This window comes from Podarcis pityusensis, assembly GCF_964106645.2.
Source record: "Podarcis pityusensis genome assembly, chromosome: 1".
NCBI classification, from domain to species: domain Eukaryota; kingdom Metazoa; phylum Chordata; class Lepidosauria; order Squamata; family Lacertidae; genus Podarcis; species Podarcis pityusensis.
This window is the reverse complement of record NC_138028.1, coordinates 60,687,606-60,704,837: the sequence shown is the minus strand read 5'-3', so window position 1 is coordinate 60,704,837 and position 17,232 is coordinate 60,687,606. Positions and strand designations below refer to the sequence as shown.

The window sequence follows — 17,232 nt, the reverse complement described above, 5'->3', positions numbered from 1 at the left end:
CTGACTTTCAGATGTGATTCAATTTACACTTGATTAAATAAGAAGAGAGGTGAAGTGTCCTTCACAGAAAGGCAGCAAGCATTTATCCTTGGGTTAGAAGCCAGCTTGGATTTGGAAATATTTAATGAAACATTTTTGTCTCCAACAGAGAACCTGTGAGAGCACAGATGAATCTTTACACATCTATTTTAACCCCAATAATTTGTCCTTTATGTTACTGAGCCCTTGTTTAAAGTTAGAAAGATACAACTCTGTCTTTTCTCCCCCACACCCATAAAATTTATACACTGCTTGACTGTAAAAAACAAAAAGAAACCTCAAAGCAGTTAGTCTTGGATTATTATGTAATACACTTCCACAAAGTGCTGTCACTTAATGTTTGTTGCATATCATTTTAACTGTCTCATAAGTCAGATGGAAGTAACTTGAATGTCAAGGGTTAACCCTTGGAACAAATTCCTGCCTAGAAATAAGAGTGCTGCTGTTATTTGGCAGTTTCATGAATGCCCATCAGCCTGCCTCAGATATTGGGGAGCGGGGCAGAAAATGAGAGCTCAGGATTTGGTATATTCATTAAAATCAGAAGTGCCAATTAACCCATCAAAATGCAATTTTTAATACTACATCCAATATGCAAAAGCACAGTAATTATTCCACCCAGGGCACCCAAATGCATGACAGTATTCAAGACATGTATGAGCATATTGGGAGGACTCCTACTGCAAAGCAATCCCTTTGATTGGAAAATAGCTGTGCCAGTTTAGGAAACTCTTTGAATTCTTCACAATCGTTTTGGGATACAATCTGCTCCTGAACACTGTAAAACATATACATATAGTTGCTAGTTAAAGGGGTTTCGGGAGTATTATCTACCCCAGGGGTAGTCAACATGGTACCTTCCAAACGTCACCAGGACAGCCAATGATCAGGCTTGATAGGAGTTATAGATATCCAATTGTATAAACATGTTCTAGAAAATAGGGATGACAGATGTGGAAGACTCAGTTAAGCATTTGGTGCCCTCCAAGTTTTAAATGACGGAAGCCGGAACAACACAATATTTGCTCACTCAGGTAGAACCACCACCGGGCAATAGGAAACAGACTCTTATTGTATAATTAATGATACAGCAAATCAAAACCAGGCACTTCACAGTGGAGCATAAGTAGTTAATTCCTGTCTCCCCTAGCAGTCCCAGGATGCATCCTAAGGGGCTGAATGAGAAAGTAATCAAGCATCATGTTCAAGTCAGTCAACAGGTCTACTGTAGAAGTGTGACAGACAAGAGAGACGACCTCAGAGAAGACATGGGACAGTCACTGACTGGGGCCCATGGATATCTACTTATATTTCAGACCAGGGCAACTAAACCACAACAAGTGAATGGGAAAATCGAAAGTGCCCAGTGACCCAAAACCTCACAGTCTCAATTGGATGATAGTGACAGGTGGTAAAGATGAACATGCCACTTCTTAAGATAGGAAGAAGGTATCACAAGAGCCTGTGTTAGATGCATGAAGCCTCCTGTGTCAAATCCATGTCTCTCTGAAATGAGCTGAACATTATAAGATTGTGACACTGTACTAGCACAACAAAATTAGGGCATAAATGTTTCACAAAATGCTTCAAATAAACTTGAATTCTAGTATTAAAGAAAAACAAAGAAAACACACACTGTCCAAAGCTGATCCAGACATGCAAGAGAGAAAAAGCATTTCCAAGCCAATTTATTGGATTTATTTGGAAAGCAGATCCATGTATTCTATTTAAGCTCATAAACAAACACATACTAAATAACAGAGCTTGCATTCCATCTTGGGATTTCAGCAATTCAGACTTCATTCAGTTGATTTATAGTGTCATTAGAATCACTCAATAGAGTCACAGCCCTATAATTCACTGAGCCTCTGTTTGTGTGTGCTTCTGTCTGTCTGTGTGTATTTATATATATGACACACACACAGTGTTTGCGAGTCAGCAAAAGAAAGATGCATCACATAAACGATGGTGGTAACAATGTAATATATTGCTGAAACGTGTGCTAATTCCACAAGCCAATGAGTCTGGTACAGACTAACCTGTACAATCCCCATATATTTACCGTGTTGGTAACACCTTTCGATCTTTAATATGAAATAACTGCTGTTCATTTTGTCAAAGTATTCTTGCTGCCCACTTGGAATGAAAAGTTGGGCTGCCCTGGCCTAATCTCTAACCCAGACAATGGCATTTGAACTTAATTGATAACCAGTTTCATGTGGGAGAAGAGGATCTTCCAGGTACAACTTATCACTCTTTTCTTGGTATGTCAAATATATGTCCGACATACTGAATCTGAACACATCATCATCATCATCATCATTATTTACCATGCATACTTAGAACATGTGTCTCTAAACATATCAAAAATTATTTCCATGTACAAGGCCCAAGCTCCTCGGGAACAACGGATAATTAAAGGAATTTTAGTCTGGTGCTAAGGGACATGGCACAGCTTATGCAGCAACTAGTGCATTTGCCAAATCAACAGGATAACTTTATAACACATCATCCCATAAAGTTTGCAGGGAATAAAGGCAGAGCTATGACTTCAGGACTTCCCAGAAAAGGGTTTTATTAAAAGACAAAAATACAAAAATATTGCCTTATAAATAGTTAGTTATAAAATGTGAGCTACTGAAGTTTATCCCAAATGAAAGATGTGTTGTCATAGAGTAACTGAGAGGCAGAGACTAGGAACTGAAGAACAAGGTAGGGTTGAATGGAGTGCAAAAAGAGTCCCCAGCAGTAAACCAAGTCTAAAAGTGGGACAGCAGTCATTTCCAGGCAAAAACAGGGCATCCACCAAAAAGGAAGCACTTTGGCAGATCAGACATTCTTGGCTACAGTAGGATTTTCACAAGCCAAAGACACAAGGCAATGTGATGTAGAGACAGAGACCAAGCCTGGAGCCCCAAGAGTCTGAAGGAATGTCTGTCAGTTCTTGAAAGCACTCTTAGTCTAGTATTCCAATGCAGTTATACTTCTGAACTAAGGGTCTTAGCTGAAAAGGTGTTTTCCACAGGGGCAAAATGGAGAGAAGACTAGGACAATGTTCTGGAAGAGTAGACTATTAGGGGCTTGATGGAAGTTTTTGATGCTAGGTAGATGGTCATAAAAGTTTAGAGCTGATACCTTACAAAGTTTGTGTGAAAGAAAAATGGACTATTAATTTTCAGTTTAGAATGCTTGAGCTCAGAATATTATTTACAAAAAATGGAAGCCAGATTATGAATGCAAAAATAATTCGAGCACTTATTTACTGGCAGGTTTAATAGCCAGCAGTTTATAATCCAGATGTGGCCATCTCCCAAGGGTCTTGAGGTTCAGGTCAAGGTTGTTGGGTTGTTGAGCTTTTTGGGGGAGAGCCTAATTTGTGGAGCTTCTTTGGTACAGAACAGAAAAACTGTGCACAGGCTAACAAAACATGTTATATTTTGGCAGCATTACAAGCACCTAAGATTTTCCTGCCCATGAAGAAAATAACTAGAAAAATGCATTGGGCATTTCACACACCACAATAAGGGGCTATTTTTTTAGCATCAGGTTAAGATTTTGCCTTTGGAGGGTGAGGTTGGTTAAGCAAAGGCTACCTTTCAGTGCTGAAAAGTCCAATGGCAGTATGGAGATACGGTCTTCCATTATCTAGATTCACTAGCATGGTTAAGGAGAAATCTTGCAACTGATCTTTCATAGAGAGCTACTATAAGAAAAACATTTCCCCCACAAGAAAAGAGAAGCATGAAAGTCAGGAAGGCTTAATTCCACTAGAAAAAGACTTTCCCGTAAAGTCCTTGGGTAAGTCAAGGAATGGGACTTACTGTTGTTGTTATATATGAAAAAGCTTTTGCAATCATTTTCAAAGGCTCCTAAAATACATTGGCTGGAATTCAAACACATTTTGTTGTGGGCAAGTGTAGCTGTAAAAGTCTGAGTACAGCCACAATATTCCTTTAAAAAACAACAACTTATACAAGTAATATCAAGCACTTCTACCAAATCATGTGGCAATAAGCAGGCTTCCACAGCAGCTATAGGCAGATGATGCTTCAGTTGGTCTAGGAACCTCAGGTACTGAGTCACTTCAAAGTAAAATGGGATCTATGTGTTAAATAGGTGTTGCAGCTATATTAATAATATTGTTATAGGCCAATAGGTTAGCCCAAACATTTAATACTTGGTGCCAGAACACAGATCCCTGAAATTTTATTTAGCACAGTTTTAAAGCTACCAGTAACTAAGATATCGACAAAAGCACAAAAATGCCCTAAAGTAACATTAAAGTATACTTCAGACATAATATAAACTATGGTTTGGCATTATGTGAATGAGCAGAGAGGAGCTTTGGGGTTATGTACTTCCTTCCTTCTTCATGTCTTGTGATTCACTTTTTAGAATCCTATTTATAGCAAACCATTTTGCCTAGTCCATTTTCTACTATTAATTTTTGTGAACTGCCCAGAGGACTCTGTTGATGGGTGAGATGAAAATGTCATAATACATTTTAATAATAAACAAACTGACAAGGTATATGCCTAAAAACCAGGATTTTAAAAGTATGAGAGGAGAGTAACAGATTTAAAAAAGTAAAAAATTAATTCAACAAGTATACATCTTTTAAAAAGAAAAGAAAAAATATGCATGGACATGGTAGGTATACAAAAGGGGGAAAACACAGTATGAATATAAATTTTAAATACTGAATATATATCACCTTTATATTAGAAAGAAAGTGCATTGACATCTAATTGTAAGGGGAGAAGTATTGGGGGAAATAGACAAATGAAGTAAGTTTTGGATGAGGAAAACAAATGGACAGAATACTAGTTAAAGCTGCTTCCAAATGCATTCATCCTTTGCAGAGACTATGTTGACACAACGCCAATCATTAAGATACGTCATAAAGGTCCAACAAATATCCACATGATCTTTAAGCTCTGCAGTTCCCCACAGCAGATACAGATGAGTGAATTTTTTCATGACTGCAATATGCACAACCTTTTCAAACCAGTTGTCAATAGTGAAATTTTAACCATTGTTCCATTCCTGGGCTACAAGGCTGGCTGTCGCTACAGGACAAGTGGTTTTAATGTTACAGAGGAGTTGGCGCCTTTCAGTATAGAGAGGTGACTCAGAGCCAGATCTGGCTGGATTAAGTTACCAGTAATGTTGCTGGCTGTAACTGCAATGTAACTGCAACTGTAATGGGCAGGTCCACCATAGATGCCAATAAGTCCCACTAGCTCCACAGCAGGACTTTTCTTCTTTTTCTTTTTTGTCTTTTAAATGCCTTGCCCTAGAATAGCTTGTCAATGGAGAGCTGACTGAAAATATTCTTATAGAGCCAGAGCAGACTGAAAAAAATGCATGTAGTCAAACTTATAATTGTCCATAATTATACAACTCGATATAAGTTTCATTTGAACATAAGGACTTGCGTGTGTGTGTCTTTTTCTTTGTTTCCCTCATATGGTTACTACTAAATCCCATGCAATTTTTTCTGACTGGAACACAAAGGCCCATGGATTCAGGGGGAAAGCAAGAGTGCTAATTAAGAATATTATGACCACTGGATTTCTTACATGCCCTTCACTGGGGATGGTTGTGGTTGAGATAGCAATCAAAAGATGTCACTCATATAATACAGGTCTCCTCAGGATATTCATCTGAACTTAATAATAATAATAACAACAACAACAACAACAACAACAACCCTGTTTAAAATATACAGAAAGGGCTAAGTGAGTGTCCTGACACAATAAATCCAGTCAGCCATACAGACAGGCACAATAGAGTTAAGCTACAGAACATGTGCTGAGAAGAAAGGCTGAGCGGAAAAGACTAAGCATTAGACTCTTGTGTAGATAGCAGGCAAAGCAGAGAAAGCAGACTTTAAACAGTGATGCACAACAATCAGTGATCAAAGCACTGCTTTGCAGAAAGAAGGGATCACCTCTCAGAGAATAAAGGGAAGAGGAAAGCAGGCTATGCAGTGGATTAATGGCATACCCTAGTAATACACAGTGATTTCAGAAATCTTGCTGCTTATTTTCCGAATGCCTTCCTGAGAGTGGGGTGGGTATTTTTGGCATTCCACAGAAAGAAGTGTGCTATAGAAGGATTGCTGCCAAAGCCAAGAAAAGCTAGAAAAGTTTCAGAAATGCATGTATCCGAATTTTCTCTTCAGTTGGGTGTTCGCTCATGTGTTGTCATTCAGGATCAAACACTTGGAGGATAGAAAGCCTTATAGCACCAATCTCTGAGCTGCAATGCACACATAAAGGAAAACCTATACAAAATCAGGCACCACCTTATTCTATTATTCAGCTTAAACAGTCCCTTCAACAGGCTGAGCAGGGATAGTTAGAGTACATTATAAAATTAATGTGACCCACACACTTTGGCAGTCACAAAATAAAGAGATAAAATGAGCAGAAAGACAAGATCTATACAGGTTTACCAAAAAAAAATTCCTTTAAATGAAGCCCTTCCAGTTCAAATGGTACTTATTTCAATGTAATGAGACGAAGAATGTCTCAATATTTTGGTAGCAAGCTCCACTCAATTATGTGGCATTAACATTGAAGTAAATATGCATAGGATTAGCCTCGTATCTTCTGAAGAGATGAGCAGCCATTGTGTATAAATCTGTACAGCAAATCGGTATGACTGCTGGTGCACTGACAGTGTAGGTATCTACAATACATCAGGACAGTGGTTTCAGTAACTACTAAGAATGTCCATCATTTCTCTTGGGATTCCATCTGTATAATGGCAGAATAATGTGAAGATCTTCCTCCTCTGCTATCAGCAAACGATGGGCAAGAGAGACATGTTTGGATAAACATTAAAGCAAGGAAGACTTCGTTCTACTAGGAAACAAGCTTTCCATAAAGCTTGTATTTGAAAGGGATGGCAAGTCAAAAGCCACAGTGTTACTGCTTTGTTTGAGAACAGACAGGTTAGAGTGGGAACGACTGCAAGCACCACCATGGATACATGAGTCTGCTGCACTTTTATATCTCTGTCTGGATCTGGAGCAGCAATCTGGCCTTCTAGACATGGGGCAAAGGGTCATTGTCTCACCAAAGCAGCCACAGCATTTGCAAATGCTGTGAATTGTGCACAGGGATCTGTTGTTGCATGCAAGTCATCCTTCACTAAACTAGAGCTAAACCAGCTGAAGAAATGAACAGTTCATATATAAATGAGATGCACACATCACTATACATCTGTATACATTTGTATATGAAGGATTTTGTGGCACAGTGGCTGCTAGGAATAATTTAATTCTTCGGAACTTCTGAAATACTGGTTTTAGTGATCAATGCATTTTTATAGCATGTAGATGTTGATAGTCTGCTTGTTAGAAATCATAAGGCACTTTGGAGTTTTCGAAGGTGAACTGCATTAAAAAACTGTCAAATCATTCGATAACCTCCCAATTTATATTTGACACTCATGGATGAGAAAGATACATGTATCTTGCTTTCGGTTATTCAAGGAGCAGTTTAACAATGTCAGCCCATTTGTGAAAATCTACAGATTCTGAACTCGCTGAAACCAACTCCTTGATAGAATTTGCCTTCTCATTTAAGCCCAATTGGCCACCACAGCGTGCTGAAGATTGAAAGTACTTTAGTAACTGGCCATATCAATTACTTCATTAATGCAGTAGATTTGTAAAAAGAAAGAAAGAAGGAGAAACCATTTCTTGGCATACTATCAAAGACAAGAAAGTCATGAAGTTACCAGAATATGAGAAGGTACCATATAAAAATTTAGATGATTCAGCAAACCTTCAACAAACCGTGAGGTACTAATCAAGTGTTTGGAGTTCAACCACTTCAGATTTTAGGGAGGAAAGCACATGAATGAGAGCACTTCCATGTGCCTCTCCCCAAAAAATCTTCCACAGAAACAGCTAGCATTTCAGGGGAAATCATTATTTATTGGGGGGGGGGGTAGAATAGAAAATACTTCAGAAATATCAGTCTGCAGTGGTCAAACCCAGGCACAGTTTTTCCATCTCAATGAAAAGTAGGTTAGAGAAGTCCGTTTGACTTCCAAAGTGTTTGGAAACCAAGGTTCGGCTTCTGATTGGCTGCAGGAAGCTCTGTCGGAAGCACTGTCAGACATTCGGGTTCCAAAGAACATTTGCAAACTGGAAGACTTACTTCTAGGTTTGCGGCGTTCGGGACTCAAAACATTCAAATTGCAAGGCGTTTGGGATCCAAGGTACAGTAAGCCTACAACTTGCATACACTTAACTTGTGCACATTCAGCTTTACGTGCTTGGTAATAATAATAATAATAATAAATTAAAAGGGCAATCCTATTGCCACTGCACCCAATGTGTCTTGACCATGCATTGTTTTGGCTTTAAGCACAATCCCCGGAATGTAACCCCCACAAAAGTTGTGGGCTTACTATACTGCAAAATATGGGTTAAGCTACATTGATTTTGAGGTCCTTTACAAGACCATATAGATACATAGGCAGACAGACAGACAGACAGACATGCTATGCCATTTAAATAGACATATGCCACAGGAACTAAAAAAATTGGTCGGACTACAGGTTTATAATGAGAACATATCTCTGTTAATATCCAGAGAAAGAATCTACATAAAGGTAAACTGTCAAATAGTTTTCAAACCAAATCCTGTCTCTATTTGTACAAAGCCATTAACACATTTCAGACTACATTTCCAGCATGTATTGACAACTCTTTGAAAACCTGAATGCTCCTAGCTAAGCATCCTATGAAGTTGGGCCCCTGCTGCACTATAATTATGCAATACTACCTCCGGACAGAGAGTGCAACTACAGGGCTCCCTATCAGGAGTTACTATTAAAATGACATGAAAAGAGTAGATATGTTCTCAGTTGTCAGAATATTTAAAATGCAGACAAGCAGTTCAGTTTCAGGAATCAGCCTGGATCCGAAGAAACAGGGAAAGGTTGGTTTCTCCCCCACCCTGTGTCTCTCCTTCTGCCTCCATATACGACAGAGATGAGAGCAGCATCTGACAGAGAGCTGTGGAGTCTTCCCAGGACATGGTGCCATGCAGATGAAATAGACAAAACAGTACATGCAAGAGAAGGAACAGCAAGGAAGATAGAATTAACTGTCATGCTAAATTGGGTCTGCCCACTAAGGCGCAGCTTAGACATACAGTTCTTGTCTGTGTCATCTAAAAGCTAGAAGCTAAGGCAAGAGACTGAGCTGTAACATGATGCCTATTGTTTGAAAGTCACCCCTATCAATCATGGCCCTAAGGATGAAGAGGATGAAGTTGAGGAGTCAGGAGGGTAACTGCACACAGGTCCAGCTCCAGAAGCACTTCTGCCAAGACAAGCCTGTGGTGTCAGGGCTCTAATAGCCCAAAGATGTTACATTGCTGTCCTCTGATTCAGGAAACTCCATTACAGAAGCCCCAATACAACCAGCATGTCTCCCGTTTTGTTGGAGTAAAGAACTGCTGGGGGAATCCTCATTAATTGAAGACCACCCCCTGCCCACCCAGCAAGCTTGCAGCTGGGACAGAACTGCTGCTCCTATATAGGTCTCCATCTGAAGTTGACTGTTGCTGAAGCAACTTTTAGTCTGATCCCTGTATAAGGCAGTTTTACCTTGCCCTGATCCACCTCTGTTCAGGTCAGCAGAATTCACTAGGTAGCTTTCGCAATCCAGAATGTACTAGCCTCAGCCCACCCCCAATCTGCTAATATGATGGTGTGGCCTATCTTAGAAATGGTCACTGAGATGAGGAACGCAAAATGCTTTGAACATTTTAAAAGTTCTATATATGTACTAAGTATTACATTATCACCACTGCTGCCATTATCCAGACATAACACGAGCACTGTGAAATCAGTGGTGCTGTTTGGAAGCAACCTCTAACAGGGCCACTTTTTCACAAGTTTAAACACCAACCTGAAATAGAAGAAAAAGGAAAACGATGGCCCTAAATACTGCCTAGGTTTGTACAGTTAATTATGCCTGTAGAGATTATTTCCCCTTCATGGTTCTGCAAAGAACAGACCAAAGCTGCAATTAATTCCTTATTTCTGATCCTAACCAATTCTGCTTTCCTACTGGGGAAAAGACTATGAAGTGCTGCCACCTCCTGTTACAGATAAGGCAACACAAATATTGCATAACATTAAACTTAAGACCTAGAACCCAGGGCACCGCCATAGTATTTTACCTATTCATTAAACTGCCATATTTTTCCGTCTATGATGCCCCCATGTATAAGATGCCCCCTATTTTGGGGGACTCAGATTTAAGAAAATGGGGGGAGATGGCCCAGAGTATAAGATGCCCCCTAATTTCTGACATTATTTTTAAGGAAAAAACCCTAGTCTTACACAGAAAAATATGGTAACTGCTCAAAAGTCACTACACAGCTACTTGCAAACTGTGAATTCATCCTAAAAGTCTCTAGAAACGCTAGAAACTGTCCAAAAAACAGACACAATGATGCCTAATGTAAAAATATCTGCTCTATTAAAGAAAACTGAAATCCTAACCCACTTGAATTTAGTAGGATTTACTTCTGAACAGATGTGGCTAGGATTCTGCTGTGAGTTGGGTGAAAAACACCTCCTTGCTTATACTATAGCATACGCATCTAACAGCATCCCACAACTCATTTCTTCAACCACCTAAGTCTTAGAACAAAGACATCTCTTTCAAATAACTTCCTTAACAGGGTTGCAGAATATTGTAATGGAATCCTGATTATTTAAGCAGTGTTCTAAATGATATTGTGTAATGTAGTCTGTCCTTTGAATAATAATTTACTTTATAGTGTGTTTGATGGGGGAAGTCTTCCATCCTGGTCAGATGACTGCAGGTTTAACTGTCACTGGGGACTTTAGACAGGTGATTAGGGGTTGGGGAGAGAACCCTCAGTATGCAAAAGAATGGTATACTATATACATGTTCTAGTTGGTAGTTGCAGGTTTAGGAGGTGGGCAGGTATTGGGGGCTGTGCCCCTAAAGGACCAGGTGTGCAGCCTGGGGGTCATTTTGAACTCTCAACAGTCTATGGAGATGCAGGTCAATGCTGCATCCAAGGCAGCTGTCTGACCTGAGAGGAAGGCAGAAAGTGGCGTGGTGGTTGAAGACTTACTGGGGAAGCTGAACCACTTACCCTAGGCTGAAGAGACCTGTCCACAGTGCTGAGGGAAAAGAATCAGGTAGGTAGCCGCGTTGGTCTGACACAGTCGAAATAAATAAAAAAATTGCCCAGTAGCACCTTAGAGACCAACTAAGTTTGTTCTGGGTATAAGCTTTTGTGCGCACACAAAAGCTTATACCCAGAACAAACTTAGTTGGTCTCTAAGGTGCTACTGGACAATTTTTTTATTTATTTTGAGGGAAATGCAATGAGGCAAATGGGAATGCTAGGTCTGTTAGGAGAGTCTGAGGATGATTCCAGAAGAGCATGGCAAAAAAACAGACTTGCACTTCAATTACATCAGTAGGGAACGAAACTGAGACTTCAGCAAAGGCCCTCAGTTTTGGTATGGCTTAACTGCGATGAAGTAATTACAAAGGCAATCTGGCAAAAGAGTTTAAACAGGGGCAACTATTGCTCGGAGCTTTCCTGGTTTAGAAAAAAAAGCAGCTGGTATTTAAAGTGGCATCAATAAGTTAAAGAGTAAACTGTACCCATTTAAAAAATACATTCCTATATTAAAATTACCACATTCTTTATTACAAGAATATGCAGTGCACAAACTTATGTGGTTAATTAATATCTTTTTTAAATATAGTAACTACCAGGGGCTGTACCTCTGCTTGCCCCATTCGCAAACACCCCACTATTCCTCCCAAATTAACCCCTTGGCCCCTCTAGAACTACTGAGCTCACTTTTCACCTTCCCACCCCTGTGCCTGAAGCCCTTTCTGTATTCTTCTCACCACACATTACAACTACTCACTACCCTTTTCAACTTCCGCCCAATTATGAAACCACCCCTCCTTCTATTTTGCAGGCCCTTTCATGCCCCTTTCATCCTCACCCCGGCCTTCCCTAGTTCAACTACGATAAGCACCTGTATCCTACAGGTACTCTACTCAGAGCAATGATTGTCTACAATTATTCTTATACAGAACAAATATGTGTGCAACAAATTCCCAACACCAACTTCGTCCAAAGAAATTCAACTTCAAAGAAAGAGATTTGGCATGGCAAAGCGCCCTTAAACCTATCCACGCCCACCATTTTTATACTGCTGCTAGTTCCTCCTCCCACCCATCCTAGCAACTCTTCTCATTCAGTACAGGATTCTGTGTCACTGGACATAAATTGCATTGAAGTTTGGGGAAAATTAGGCAGATACGTACATTCATGTCTAATGGGCATGTAAAAGGGTGTTTTGGCAGAAAACTGACATGGTTGTTCAATCCATTTTTGGCCTTTTTGTTACCTCAGCTTGTGCTACTGAACGGAAGATGGAAGGAAGTAGGATATCCAACTCATAAGAAATTAATTATGCAGATACTATCTGCAGCAAAACAATGGAAAGTCTCAACAGATTCTATAGTGAAACAATGGCTTTTACTTTTTTAAAAAATGCTGCCATTATATATAATCTTATTAAGCATGATAAAACTGAACAGAACTATTAAGAAAAATCAATTCTAAACATCTTGAGTGCCTTTCTTTTTGCATGCAGATAATGCTGATATAAATAAAGTGGAAATGTATAGGAATTTTTACATTGATTAAGTTATGGATCACAGTGCTTTAACAGATGCAGTGATGGGGCAATGACAACAGAGGTTTCTCTTCTTTTTTGTTAATTTAGCTATTTCATTGAAATTGATGGTTTCCTGCTGGGTCAAGCATTACACTTGTAATATTTTTACATTTTTACATTTTGATGTTCCTATCATTACAACTGTGTTTCGATACCACTATACAGTTCACCAATTAATAATAATAGTCATGGGTCTATAATAGAATTTGAGAATTTCTCCCACAGTCTGTTACGATTGATTGAGTCGAAAGCAGCAGATAGGTCAATGAAGGCAGTGAACAGATTACATCACAAACTAACCCAGAGTGGGTTCATAAAACCATTCCCTGCTCCCTTACAATGCTGCAACTTTTCTAGTTCACTTTACAGATTTGCATGGAACTCCACGTTGTGAATAGGTTAACTACACAGCTTGATCACGAAGCACAACACTATTAAAATGTTTATCCTCTAGCTTTGCTAGGATCCTCCAGCTTTGCTAGGAATGAGATTAGGACACCAGTTGGCCTACACTTCAGTATGAACAGTTAATTGAGACCGTGAGAAATGCCAAAGATCAAGAAGATTGGTAAGAAATGTCTCTGATTCCAGAGAAATAGCAGCAGGTTGCTGTTGGGTTGCTATTTATGAGGGAAAGGTACTTGCCACGTGCTCAAATATATTATTCTAGTTTACATAAGCCTTCTGATGTGGGTTATGGAGCATAGCTCCATAAACAAGGTGGACCACAATGAAGAGAAAATTACCAAGTGGCTCCATTATTGATTTGTAAATATTCGTTAAGTTTTTATAGTATGCAAATAATATAACAGTGTTTGGATTGTACACAATTTGTGTCCCTCCACTGACAGAAGGCTCTTTGATCCAGTGGAGCCCTCCATCACTATATCAGTCAGTGATGCCACTATCTGCTCTAACCCCCATCCTAATAAGAACTGCTTTGGAGGCTTAAGGACCCTTCAAAATAGTGGTACAGGGTGGAAGGGCTACAGAAGGAGGGAAAAACAAAGGACCTTCTGTAAGCAGGAACACACAATCTGGATACAGCCAGAAGCAGCCAATGAGGAGAAGTGCTGCCATTTGCCAGGACAGTGCAGGGAAGGAGCAGGATAGTGGTGAGATTGAGCACTGTGATCAAACTGACATCACCCTGACCTCACCCATGCACTGTCAGATTATTCCCCATTTAAGACTAACACTCCATATTATGTAGGATAATGGCTAAGAGACTAATGTGGAGTATAGCTTCACCTAGGCTAGGCGTTTTCTCATATACACATGATCAATACTAGGATAACAGTACTGGTCCATGTTACAGAATACCAGGATAATTTATGTGAAGTACTTGGAACATTAAAATGTATATATAAATTTTCATACCACACTGTCTCATATCCAAACACTACTTAACAAGAAGAAGATACTTTCAGATATCTTCTCTAGAAGCCAGCTCTGTCCCCATATCCTGCTTTGGATTACAGACATCTTGAAAATAGCTGCAGATTACACCAGCCAGTTCCTCTCTCCCTCTCCCCAACCCCAATATACTCTGGAATTACTTTAAGATGTTTCAGAATACAGTGGTACCTCGGGTTACATACCCTTCAGGTTACAGAAGAAGAAGAAGAGTTTGGATTTGATATCCCGCTTTATCACTACCCTAAGGAGTCTCAAAGTGGCTAACATTCTCCTTTCCCTTCCTCCCCCACAACAAACACTCTGTGAGGTGAGTGGGGCTGAGAGACTTCAGAGAAGTGTGACTGGCCCAAGGTCACCCAGCAGCAGCATGTGGAGGAGCGGAGATGCAAACCCGGTTCACGAGATTACAAGACTACCGCTCTTAACCACTACACCACACTGGCTCCGCTAACCCAGAAATAGTACCTCAGGTTAAGAACTTTGCTTCAGGATGAGAACAGAAATCGTGCTCCGGCGGCACAGCAGCAGCAGGAGGCCCCATTAGCTAAAGTGGTGCTTCAGCTTAAAAACAATTTCAGGTTAAGAACGGACCTCTGGAATGAATTAAGTTCTTAACCCGAGGTACCACTGTACTTTACATATGTCCATATAAACAAATGTACATTTTATATGTAAACAGACATTCATATAGATATGTTTTCTAGGACAAACATTTGGGCGGCTTTAGACATATTACTGATTGGGTGGGAAAAGTGAAGACAAAAATATTGTTTGCTTTTTACCATACCACTGTCCTACACAAAAAGCACACACATCCTGCCAGATATAGTTATGTCATGACAGCTTCCAGTGCGTGAGCCACTGCATCACAGGCACAAAAACACTAGCAACAAAGAGCTATACAGCACACAGAAGTTCAGTTCACCTTATACCACACACTGCTTATGAGTATAACTTTTGATCACAGCACATAAAGAGAGGGAAAGATACAGCATTAAGACACAGGACCCAAAAAGCTGGAAGACACACACACATAGCCCTACTTTGGAAAAGTTCCACTGAGGGAGGAATTAAGTTTCCCTTACCTAGCAGGTAAAAGGAAAGACCAGGCAGGCAACAAGGGAAGCCACAAAACCACACACTTAATAGTAGCAACCAGGAAAAGTCTTGCCAGAGGGACCACCCTCAACCTCAAACCCACAATGCAGACACCACAGAGCAATTTTTTAACTCCCAATCACACCAGCAGACTGAAAACAAGACACGCCGTAGGCATTCCTCACCTTATTACCCAGTCATGTGCATAAGGAGCACAATGGCTTGAAGAGTAGCCCTAGCCTGAAGGACCAGCACAGGTTTTATATATAGGGGGTTTCAGATTTGAATCCAGGGCTTAACACCACACTGCAAGGAATGGGGAGGGATTCCCACACTCAATAGTATAGCTCCTATAGGGGCCAAATAACCTTTTTAACTGTTCCTTCCTGTCTCACAAACAACTCATGTAACCAATCCTACTACCATCACACACTATATTCTTGTTGTATGTTTCTGACTGGAGTCCCAATGCAAGGTACTTGTTAATGTTTGAGGCAAAGAAGTGTTAGCAATAAGCTCAAGTTTCTGTGAGAGTTGTGAGGCCAAGTTGTTTATTTATTTATCAACCATATTTATAGACCGCACTTCACCTAAAGTTCCCAGGGTAGTAATACACAGAATTAAAACCAAAGTTCTACAAGCCAACATAAATTCCAGGCAAACAAAAGAGCAGCAGCAATAAAAATCCAATCTAATATACCTCACCCTTTCCCAAAAGCCCAAGCAAAGCAGTGTGTCTTGAATGGGTGACAAATGACAGCAATGTCCTAGTGAGATACACAGGTTATTCCAAAGGAATGGGGCTGTTACCAAGAAAACCCACCCACAGGTCCCCACCACACAAATTTCTTTGGTGTGGGGACCACCAACAGAACTTCCCCCTCATTATCTTAACCCAGAGATCTTTAATGGACACTTAGGCACTCTGCATATTCTCCCTGTTTCTCTTCACCAGGGTTCCCCCATATATGCCCTGTGCTTGCATGACCTAAGACTAGACAGATATAGTCCCACGCTACACACCCTATCATCTCAGTTGTGGTCCTCTTTTCTAGGGTTTTTATCCTGGTGCTGATGTGTTGCATACCTGTCAAGTGTCCCTATTTCCCTGAGACATTCACAGAATTACAGAAGCAATCCTGGCGTCTGATTTCATCTGGGAATGTCCCATTTTCCCCCTCCAGCGCCCCCAGCAAGCACAGGAGGAGGATTAGTCGGTGTTTGCAGCCAGCGCTTGCACTTATAGCAGGGGAACCCTTCATGAAACAGAACCCTTGTGTGCAGGGGAGCATTGCTCTTGTCGGCCCCTCTCTGCCACTGCCAAAGCCACCAACGCTGTCATGGCTGCATGAGGTGCAGCACGGGCAGAGGAAGCAAGCAAAGAGGGAAGAAAGTGAGCAGCTGCCAGGTAGGGGCTGTGGCAGGGCAGGTGGCCAACTGACTCTCGCATCTTTCGGTGTGTGCTCTTGCACAAGCCAGCTGACCTGTGTCTCAATTTTCTGCTGAAAAACATTGGCAGGTATGGGGTTGTACAGTGGTGCCTCGCAAGACGAAATTAATTCGTTCTGCGAGTTTTGTCGCCTTGCGATTTTTTTCGTCTTGCGAAGCACGGTGTCGGGAAAGTTTTGGAAAAGCTTCAGAAATCACCAAAGTCTTTAAAAACTTCAAAAAAGGCTACCACACCGCGTTCTATGAGTTGCTCCTCAAAGTCAAGTCGCAACTGTATTAATGGTGTTAAGAAAAAGGAAACAAACTTGGAAGACGTTTCCATCTTGCGAAGCAAGCCCATAGGGAAAATCGTCTTGCGAAGCAGCTCAAAAAACAAAAAACCCTTTCGTCTAGCGAGTTTTTTGTCTTGCGAGGCATTCGTCTTGCGAGGTACCACTGTAATTGGGT

The 17,232-nt window shown here is 40.5% G+C and overlaps 1 protein-coding gene across 4 annotated transcripts in view; it reads right to left on the bottom strand.

Moving 5' to 3' along the window:
* Positions 1-17,232, bottom strand: part of NELL1 (neural EGFL like 1) — a 391,785-nt gene that overhangs the window by 362,286 nt on the left and 12,267 nt on the right. The gene's annotated exons all lie outside the window — the stretch shown is intronic.